Genomic DNA, 10007 nt, shown 5'->3' with positions numbered 1-10007 from the left:
AATTTCTCATCGAGAAAAAAAAACTAATACGTTTAGCACATTGCTGTCCTATACACCGTCCTTCATTTTTATTTTGAAGAAAATGTTCTAAAGTTTTCGTCCTTTTGGAATTTTACTACACCGTCTGAATCACAGCTATTGAACCTTTTGAAGTACAATTAAATTAAAATTAATTTTTGTAATCATAAAGGGTGATTTTTTTTTAAAGAAATAGGATTTGATTTAAAAAAAAAACAAGAAATTTGACGAAATTGATGAAATCTTTATTGGAATCGATAGAACGATCAATATAATTAAATGTTTGAAAATCATGCAAATGTTGGCCATTTTAGATGCTTAACGCTCTTATTTGAACTGTATTTTATAGTATTATACTGTATGCTTGACCCAAGTAAAGCGTACTGTTTTCGAATACAGAATTTTAAACCTTCAACGCAGCGAATTTCGATTCGACGCAATACAAAACGTCAGTCCTTTTCATCGTTGTTTTTTCATGATTCATTTTTGTTAAGATCACGTAATAGAGCACGTTTTTCTAAATTTTGTTGATTTAAAAGAAAGGAAAATTGTCTCCACAAAAAAAAAAACAAAAAATACACTAAATCAAAATCATCGTTAAACATATCCATTTTTTGAAAAAACTTTCAGAATTTATGGTGACTCAACACACGCGTGATCTGTCAAAAACAGTGTTGCCAAAAAGATTCCAGCAAAACATTATCTTTTATAAACATGTAAAATGAACCAGGATATCAGGGTTCAGAGCCAACATAATCGTAGTAGATAGAAGTTTAATCATTAGTTTAACTGATAAGAAAATACGAATAACGAGTGTCATTATTCCTGATCTAGTCACAAAAGAATGAATAAAGATTGTTTGATACACCCGAATAACGTATGGACAAAGTTCCTCATTCCTATAAGCAAAGTATTCTGGTTTCCACGAAACTTGGTGCTTGGTTCTTCATTTCAGTTAAAAACTTCTTACATTCTGTGGAACATGATTTTTCATCCCGTAATGTGAGTGCCATTAAATCAGTTAATTTGTTCGCAATAGGTGACAGCCGTTACATCCCACAGATGATCATTTACCCTAGCAATTAGAAGTGTACCCATCAAAAACAATGATTTATCAAACGTTGTTTGTTTGGTCATCACAGTGACATTTATCAGTCATAATTACTGTTTTGTTATTGTTGTGCTGTAGCCCGTTCTAACTGCCGGGGTTACGCAAGCTACCTTGAGTCAAGGTGTAAGAATATTTCATTTGCTGTTATAATTGCGAATGGGTGGAACATCTATTATTGGTTTTACTACGCACAGCGATAGTCAATGGGAGGGCGTTTACAAACCCGCTTGGCGTCACTAAGGAAAGAGAGGTTGGTTCCACAATAGACTACGTTTGTGGATTTTTTGGCAAAATATACGATATTTACTGCTCTAACCGAAGAGATGTTAAGCCAAACATATCGTTGTAATCATTGTCAATAGTCACCGAAACTTGATCTTCCGAAATTAAAATGAATTGATTATTTGCAAATTCTCCGCAATTCGAAATGTCGTAGCGATATACGGTTTAGTGAATCACCACGTATAACAGTAACCGTTCAGTTTACCGAAATATCTACCCAAGTAACAAAATTTTTACTGTAGCTTATTTACGATCGGTTTCCGTAAAAAAGGATTATTGTTGCTTACATTTCATACCTTGTAAGACTCAAATGAGGCTCAATGGGTCGGAAAGATCATGATGTCGGTTTTCTGGGATTGTCATAGTATACTTTTAGAGGACCACCTCAAAACAGAAATGCAAGTAAATTAGGTAGGGTAGTTTAATTGGCAAACTCATTACCCCGGTTAGGAGCTAGCTACTGGTTCGAGTCTCGTCTCTGCGGTAACATTTTTGCGGTTTTCATTACATAGTAGAATTCGCATGTCTTTTTTCCAATCTGTTTGATACTGATCAAATTTAAAACTCGCTCAAGACGGTTCGATGTTTTCCGTTCTTCACTAATCAGAGTAAGAGAGCTTTCTTGAATCACCTTTCAAAATCTTTCTTCACAAGTCTTGTTGGATTGTTGTGCTCTATAAATGTTCATTTAGAAGTTCTAGGACATGTGTGACAGAAATTGAATGACAGTAAACGTTCAGAAATAGAAGTTTTGGCCGCTACATCCAGAATCGAAAACCAGAAACCGGTAAAACCAAGTTAGTATAAAAATCAACCAACAAGTTTTGATCCAAGTGGAAAAGATTTTTCTGTTTTCATTGCATCGTTACTTCTAGTTCTAAAATTTTAACACTCATCATCCTGTATATTGGACCTAGAAGTTGGATCTCTATGAAATTAAATGTTATACGGGATAATAACACCTTTCGCAAGCAACATCTGAGAAATCGTTTTTGACTGCCTTTTCCGATGCTTCAGGACAGTCCGTGTCCAGGATTTGGTTTTGGGAGGGGCCCAGAATGAAAAAGTAATGTTACTGAAGATTGCTTAAGTAGATAAGCCATTTACCGGCGTTTTTAACAGACACAAATTTAAATGTCCATTTCTAGAATACAAAAATCCACAAGACTTGTGATGGATTTTGAGAAGTGGTCCGAGATAGATCCCTTACTTCGATTCGTGGAGCTCGCGCACTTTTTCTTTCCAGTCATCCAGAACAATTAGGTGTCTTATTATTATTGTTGTTTATTTTGCCCCGTATTTAATTTCCATTTTATTTAGTTTTGACCAGAGCTGCTAAATGTCACTATCAACTAGCAACTTTGCACGACGAAGATTGGAAAGTTTATGTCACTGGACTGCTGCCAACCAGGCTTTACCAATCATCATATATTGAGTGTCTGAGAGCCGATCTGTCATAACTTAAATTCTCTTGATATTATACTCGCCAGGACGCTCATTGATTGCCGATGCGATTGATATTATCTTCATTTCTCCTGTCACTGCTTGATTACGATGTGACTAAATATTAATCAAGCAGCATACACATTGAATTAAACTCATGTACACCAATAAACTCCGAAATCCGATGACTTTTTACAAAGAACAATTAATCAATTTATGTTTATGTTAGTACTCTCATGGATTTTTTTTACTTCAACAGGGAATAGGAGAATGAGAGAGAGAGAACAAAATGACTGAGTATACTTCTACTTGGTCATTGAACTATCGAGCATCTCATTTGACAGACACTTTGACCGTACCGATTACAGTTGACGATGATTCTAGTCAGTCTGTCAAGACAATTTGCAGCTCTGGTTTTGATACGGTTCGCTTCGTATCAAACATTTTTTGTTGTTTCTGTTTCTGATTTCGGGAGGGGCCAGAGCCCCTCGAGCACCCCCCCCCCCCTTCTCTAGGTACGTGCCTACTTTAGGAAATGGTGAAATTAACTGGCCCCTCTCGAAAAGAAATCGTCACACAATAAGTTTGAACATTTGCCAAAATAATCGCAGAGAAACATTCAAGGATATTAGTTTACACTAAAAATTAATTCTTGATTGAAAATGTCAGTATTTTTTCCAGAATATTCGTCATTTGCGAGAAGTTTTGCTTTTCTTTTTCAATACATAGAAAGTTCTAGTGGAAAACACAAAATACAAAAGTTGTTTGTAGCTAAAACGATGGACAAAGAAGGTGTGCGCCGGATAATGAGCCGTGTTACAGGAAAAATTCGAAAATTCCTACGAAACCGTAACGAATAATTTTATCTGTATTTTTTTTAATAGTATGAAGAAAACGCTACATGTGTATAAAAAAGATCTTGAATATAATAATAAATAATTGAAATACAGGCAATTGTCTTTGTACCAATTCTATCTGAAGCAAGCTTTACTTCATACATCCTTTCAAACTCGTTTAATTGTGCATCTGAATCCATTATTCTAGGGGTCTCCTGCTCTGCTTCGGAGATCGAAAAATTCATGCAGTCTTCTATTCTTTTTTAAACGGTTTTCTTTGAATGAGTATCGTAATCTGAGCCTGAGCTTACTCTTTGCTCATTTCCTACCTCAAGTTCTAATCGTTTGTTTTTTTCACCGTTTTTCATGATGATTCTCTTTTTACATGGCATCAAGGCCGTCAGGTTTAAGAGATGTGAATCTTTGGGATATATCATTCGTTCTTCTTCTTCATTCTGATTGACGTCACCTCACTTGAGATGACGCCGGTTGAAGCCTTAGCAACATAAGCTAAAATTGTTTCTATCTCGTGAAATGCTCGAAATTACACCATCCTGAATGTGAAACGACGGGCTTGCTCGCCGAGGGCTTCACCGGAAGACCTCTATCATACTTTGCAATGAGACAATCGGATGAAGATGCTTTGCACGGGGAACCCGTCGATTTGAAACTTCGATTGGTTAGGTCAATAAAATAATTGGTAGAAATAACAAGAACGATTTTTCTTCTACATTTCCTCGTATAAATTTCAGAATCAACAACTACGTTAGCTGATTGCTAAACATTCAAAAACTACAGTTTAGCAAAAACAACAGTCGGTTGATGGTCCCAAACTTAACTAATCAAATTCAGACAAACAACTAGTATTTCAGTTGTATTTCGATTGCGAGTAGTTCCGTGTGAATGACGTGTAATGATTGTGCCACTTTTTGCGGTTATTTATTCGAAACTAAGGTCAACAAAAACTAGTTCTGAATTTTTTTTATTGATTACAATAACTACATAAGATATTGCTTTGTTATGGCAGCTTACAATGAACTGTTTGAATATAACTTCATATAAAATTTATTCATTGATAATTTACACAAGTAGGATTTTTCTCGAAATCTTTACAAAGCTTTGCCGAGATTTGAACAGCCGAGTGCTCGGAATCATCACGGCAAACTATGAAACAATTAAAATGCACGGTATTTAAATCCCGACGAATAATTGGCATATACCGAGATTTTCCTCGACGGAATAACCCAAGTTCTTTGTATTCCTGCATACGAGCAATTGCCAAGGTGTTAATTGAACACTTTGTTTTGAGTTTTGATTTTTTATTTTTATTCATTTTATTATTATACAGTATAAAATGAAGCTTTGATGACCAGTCACGTACCCAGAGGGGGGGCCCGAGGGGCCCTGGCCCCTCCCGAAATCGAAAACAGATATATAATTATTTAGAAGATCTCAGACATGTGTTACAAAAAAATAAGACAGTAAACATATCCAGTGGAAAAGTTTATAGCGTCTGTTAAAAAAACCCGTAAAAAGCACACCGAAAATTAGGTACGTAAGCAATCTTCAGTAACATTATTTTTTATCTTTGGGCTCCTCCTGGATACCGGCCACCATACCCACTATTTCCAGAATCAAGAACAGAAATGAGTCATCAACTAACATGATCTGTTAATTAGAAGATTTTACCAACCAGTTTCAGGTAACCCAATCGAATTTTTTTCGAAGCACAAAAATCGGTTTTCACAGTGATTTCAATCAATGTCAAAATTAAAGGAAATGGTACAGGATGACCAAAAAGTGCCATGAGGATTAGTACTGAGCAAAATAATCATACTTTTAGCAAGATTCTGCGAATGAAAAAGATGTCCTGCCGCTGGATGCCGCACTTGCATACTCAGGATTAAAACGATGAACGCGAGCACACGTCGGAAGCTTGTCCGCCTATGCTGATGATGATGATGTCGATTGGTTACTGTTGACGAAATCTGGATCCATTATTATACACCAGAGAATAGAATGATTAACCGACAATAGACTGAATTCGGCACGAGTGCTCCGAAGCGACCTAGGTAGGCTAAATTAGGCGAAATGGTTATGAGGTCGGTTCTTTGGGTTTGTCTCGGTATACTTTTCGTGGACTATCTCGAACAAAGAAAAACACCTTCGACAGCAAGTATAAGTGTGCATTATTATAGCGATTGGTTTTTCGAGACAATGCACAGAGCAGAGTGTGAGCTTCATTTTGGAGTTCTGACCGCTTCTTCCGGACCTGTTCCGAAACCGGAAGCCGGATTGGCTTAAAATAGCATACAAGTCTATGAATCCATAAGACCAAGCATTCTTACATTTGTGCAAATCGTCCTAGTCATCTCTGAGAAATTTATGTGAGTTCCATTTTGGAGTTTTTGACTACTACTAAGAAGATTTTTCTGTTGTAGCATCGTCACTTCCAATGACGAATTCAAATTTTTATACTTATCATCCTGTATAACCAGAACAGAGATGCAAAGTAAAAATTTTGAATATATTCATGCAGGGCTGAAGAAGTCTGTACTGTCTGAACTCCAAGTTTTCTTCAAAGAATGATGTAAGGAATTGGTGTAGTGAATAAAACAGACCGCGGCGATTTCAAAAGTCTGTAAATTTTTACAAACGTCTACAAAAAGCGTGATTTTCAAAAGCCTTCAAAAAAGTCAGACACGGAAGATGACTCGATGAAATTAAATAGGATCATGTGGGATTATAAAGCACTTCATTTGAATATAAGTTTATTTAAATCTGCTCGATCATCTGTCCGACAAACAATCAACAAATTTTGCAAACTAGAAGAGCTTGAATTGTTTCAAAATATTTGTTTCTTTTTACATAGTGAACACATAATAACATTTACATAAAATACACCTTTAAAATTGAAGGTTTTAATACTCATCACTCAGTTTTTCCGGAACCAGAAGTCGAAGCCGAACTATGGGACTATATGATAAAAGAAATGTAAAAAATCGATCTCTTCCTTTTGATACATATAACTTCTTGCTTCAATCCCTCATTGTGCAATCCAAAATACGTGAGTACAAATTTACATTAATTTATAATTACTTGCACTCACTCTTCAAAAAAAAAACAAAAACTACTTAAGACACAAGAATCATCAGTTAGATGCATTATTTCTTATTTGTGGGCCCCTCCCGAAACGAAATTCTGGGTACGGGCCTGTTGATGACGTTTCCAGTAGAATTTGATTATCCACAAATCAGAATCTGGTTACAATAAAAGTGAAGAATCAATGGAACAGAATATTTATAGAAGTATATTACACCGGTTTCCAATCAATAACACCATGCAGCTTCACAGGGATCTTTGTCCGTGCACGTTTAGCTCCTTTGGCTCCTCATCCGTATTTATCATCGCGTATAATCGTGTAAAGACTGTCCCAGAAAGTATGGGCGCAACCAAAAAACGCTGCCATTTCTCAATGGTTCAGAATCTGTCAATTTTTATGGTTACGTCCTGTTGTCTACACTCTTCTCTAACCACTTGTGCAGTTGTTTATTCGTTTTCATTAGTTTGTTTGTTGCGTGGACTTTCAGCACAACAACGTCAAAAAATTGTGTACAAATGGTGCACAGAACACGGACTGTCACTGAGAAAGATAGCAAAAATGGAAGGAGTAAGTGAAAAAGCCGTGCGAAATGCAATCAGAAAGTTCGGTGAGGATAACACCTTGATTGACACTAAAAGTCCAACCGAAGCTAATAACCATAACCGAAAATGTTTCCGAAATCAGCTCGCGTTCGTCTTTTTAGCCCAGAGTATGCATGTGCAGCACTCAGCAGCAGGATACACTAAAACCTCAATTTACGCGAACTTTTTTTACGCGCTTTATTTAAAATAACGCGTTTTTCGCGTAGAAAAGTGTAACAGTTGCACACTATTGAAGTATTCAATATTTGATTGTTTACTTATTTATTAATTTATTCATTCATTTACCTACGTATTTATTTATTTATTTATTTATTTATTTATTTATTTATTTATTTATTTATTTATTTATTTATTTATTTATTTATGTATCAACTGCTGTATTTATTTTGTTGAATTGAATTTTTTCAATATAAATTCAATTCTGTCAAAACTCAATAACAAACATCCACATAGAGTAGACCGTAGTTATTGATGCAAATGAGATCCACATGTCAATTACCCATCAATATATTTCAAATCAAATCCGCCTGCATTTATACGTTGTAACGGGTCGTCCTTCAGTCTAACCATTGGTAGCCAAAGATCACGCTCTCTTCTTTTAAGCCGAGTGAGATTGCCGAACATAGTCGAAGAACAGAATCCTTTAAGTTAGTTTTGAAGGAAAGAGAAAGATAGAATGCTGACTTGGGCTAGAACGAACTAAATAGTTAAATGACCCAAGATTCCGAGTAATCCCGAAGAATTCTCGGGAAATGACGTACTTCCGCTTACGTTGAGATTCTCTTCCCTAATCTGAGGATTACAGGGCTCAATCACTTTGTCCCAGTTCGTTGAGTAGAGTGGTAGTGACGCGATTTTGCTCCGTTTACTGAAATTGTTTAAAGGTAATTGTGAAGTGGTATTTCTTTCAGTTGGCTATATATTTCTATTTTTTTTACATAGCCAGAAAATAAAGTGTGTGAGTTTATCGTGTGCGGCATAGATTTGTGTGCTGATAGAAAGATAAGGTAAAAATGTGCTTAACTCAAAGACCCGCTTTATGCTAACGATCCGTTCGAACAACCACGTTTGTTCCATCCAATTTCTTAGGTTATCATCCGTACGCTCGCTGGTCATCGTTCGCTCACTGCGTCACTCGCCACATCCTAGAGGACAAATTTGCCCGACGCACGATTTTCCGTCGGAAGGGAGTCGATCCGCTACCACATCGCTCCATTGGAAGTAATCTTCCGGTGGCCTAAGGAAGTCCACGTGTCGGTGAAACACCGATCATTCGACCGGCAGAAATACCAGCAGCATCAAAAAAGCCCTCTTCAGCTGGTTAGATTCGGGCGAATGCAGTAAACCCTGTATCATCGTTCATCAGTCGCTGAGTCGGTGAGTCCGTTCCGTTTTACCTATTTGATCAAGTAGACGTCCATGAATACCGAAACCGATATTAATTGATAACCGCTGGATTGATTTTCGGACCCCGCTTATAGACGGGCGCGTCCATGACGTGATCACGTTTACGATCCATGTGCACATGTGACTGCGTTCTCGGAAGCACCCTCCGAAACGCACACAAATAATTACACCCGGGTGTCCAAGCTTTGACCATTCATCGCTTGCCGCTCCTGAAGATGTCATCATAACCTGTGGTTGGGTCGAACAATGAGATAAAAAAGCACACTAACGAACTAGTAGATAGGGATAGAAAGAAAACGCACACAATAGAAAGCTAGGCCTAGGAATCAGCATGCAGAAATAAATTATACTTACCGTGAAATCATGTCCAATTTACTAAATACATTACAATCTATGCTTAAAGTTAAATAAATGTTTTTTGCTAGTGTAGCTAGATAGAGTTTTTAGTTGACTGAAATGTTTCCACGTCACTTCGGTTATGTTGAGTCCGCTTTCTTTACCACATGGTAAATTTGAATCTGTTAAGAATAATCTCTTCCACTTTAGTAGCGGTATCTGGTGACCAACATTGACCCTGCCGATGATGAGCTTTTAGGCATGGAGAGTTTCTACCGGGTGATTTGGAAGGTGAACTTTGAGTCTTGGTGAGTTTGGTTGTTTAGGGTCTTAGAACCTGTTCTGGGACGAGGTCAGTGTGCCTAGCCGGACCGATCCGGATTCTTCTTGAAGGATTCTGTTATTTGACTTGCGTTAGTGCAGTCTCATCCGGGCAATCTATGACATGGCGGTAGTCTCCGAAAGGAGTGGCGCTAAAACTACGCGCTTTTAAAAGATCGGTCCGCTCCGGCTACATTTTGGCGCCCAACTGCAAGTACGAACCTGATGTTTGGGAAACTTCTAAGCTATATTTGAACAAACTAGTTCTTTGGATTTATTTTTCATAATTTTTGTATGGCCGAACCATAAACATTGGTGGATTTCGATAGCATGTATTCTGACATTTATATAGTTAATTCTTAACTTAAGTTCGATGATTCTATGAAGCCAAATAATGTTCTTGAAGACACAATTCCGTTTTCTAGTTTAACATTTGAGACGAACAATTGTCATGTGGATTTAGAATTTAGGTCTTCTCTGGATGTGAGTTAAATTTTTGTGCAACTTTCGTTAAATATAATGAATTTCAACGTGGAAAGTTGAAACCA

At 36.9% G+C, this 10007-nt stretch overlaps 1 long non-coding RNA gene across 1 annotated transcript; it reads left to right on the top strand.

Moving 5' to 3' along the window:
* The first annotated feature begins 8116 nt into the window (after positions 1-8116).
* LOC131427878 (uncharacterized) lies at positions 8117-9357 on the top strand. The gene is made up of 3 exons (XR_009229319.1): positions 8117-8279; positions 8338-8402; positions 8485-9357. It is a non-coding gene; the product is annotated as an uncharacterized LOC131427878 (long non-coding RNA).
* The last annotated feature ends 650 nt before the right edge of the window (positions 9358-10007 follow it).

Source organism: Malaya genurostris, chromosome 2, assembly GCF_030247185.1.
Source record: "Malaya genurostris strain Urasoe2022 chromosome 2, Malgen_1.1, whole genome shotgun sequence".
NCBI classification, from domain to species: domain Eukaryota; kingdom Metazoa; phylum Arthropoda; class Insecta; order Diptera; family Culicidae; genus Malaya; species Malaya genurostris.
Note: the sequence above shows the minus strand (reverse complement) of the source record. Positions and strands in the feature narration are given on the sequence as shown.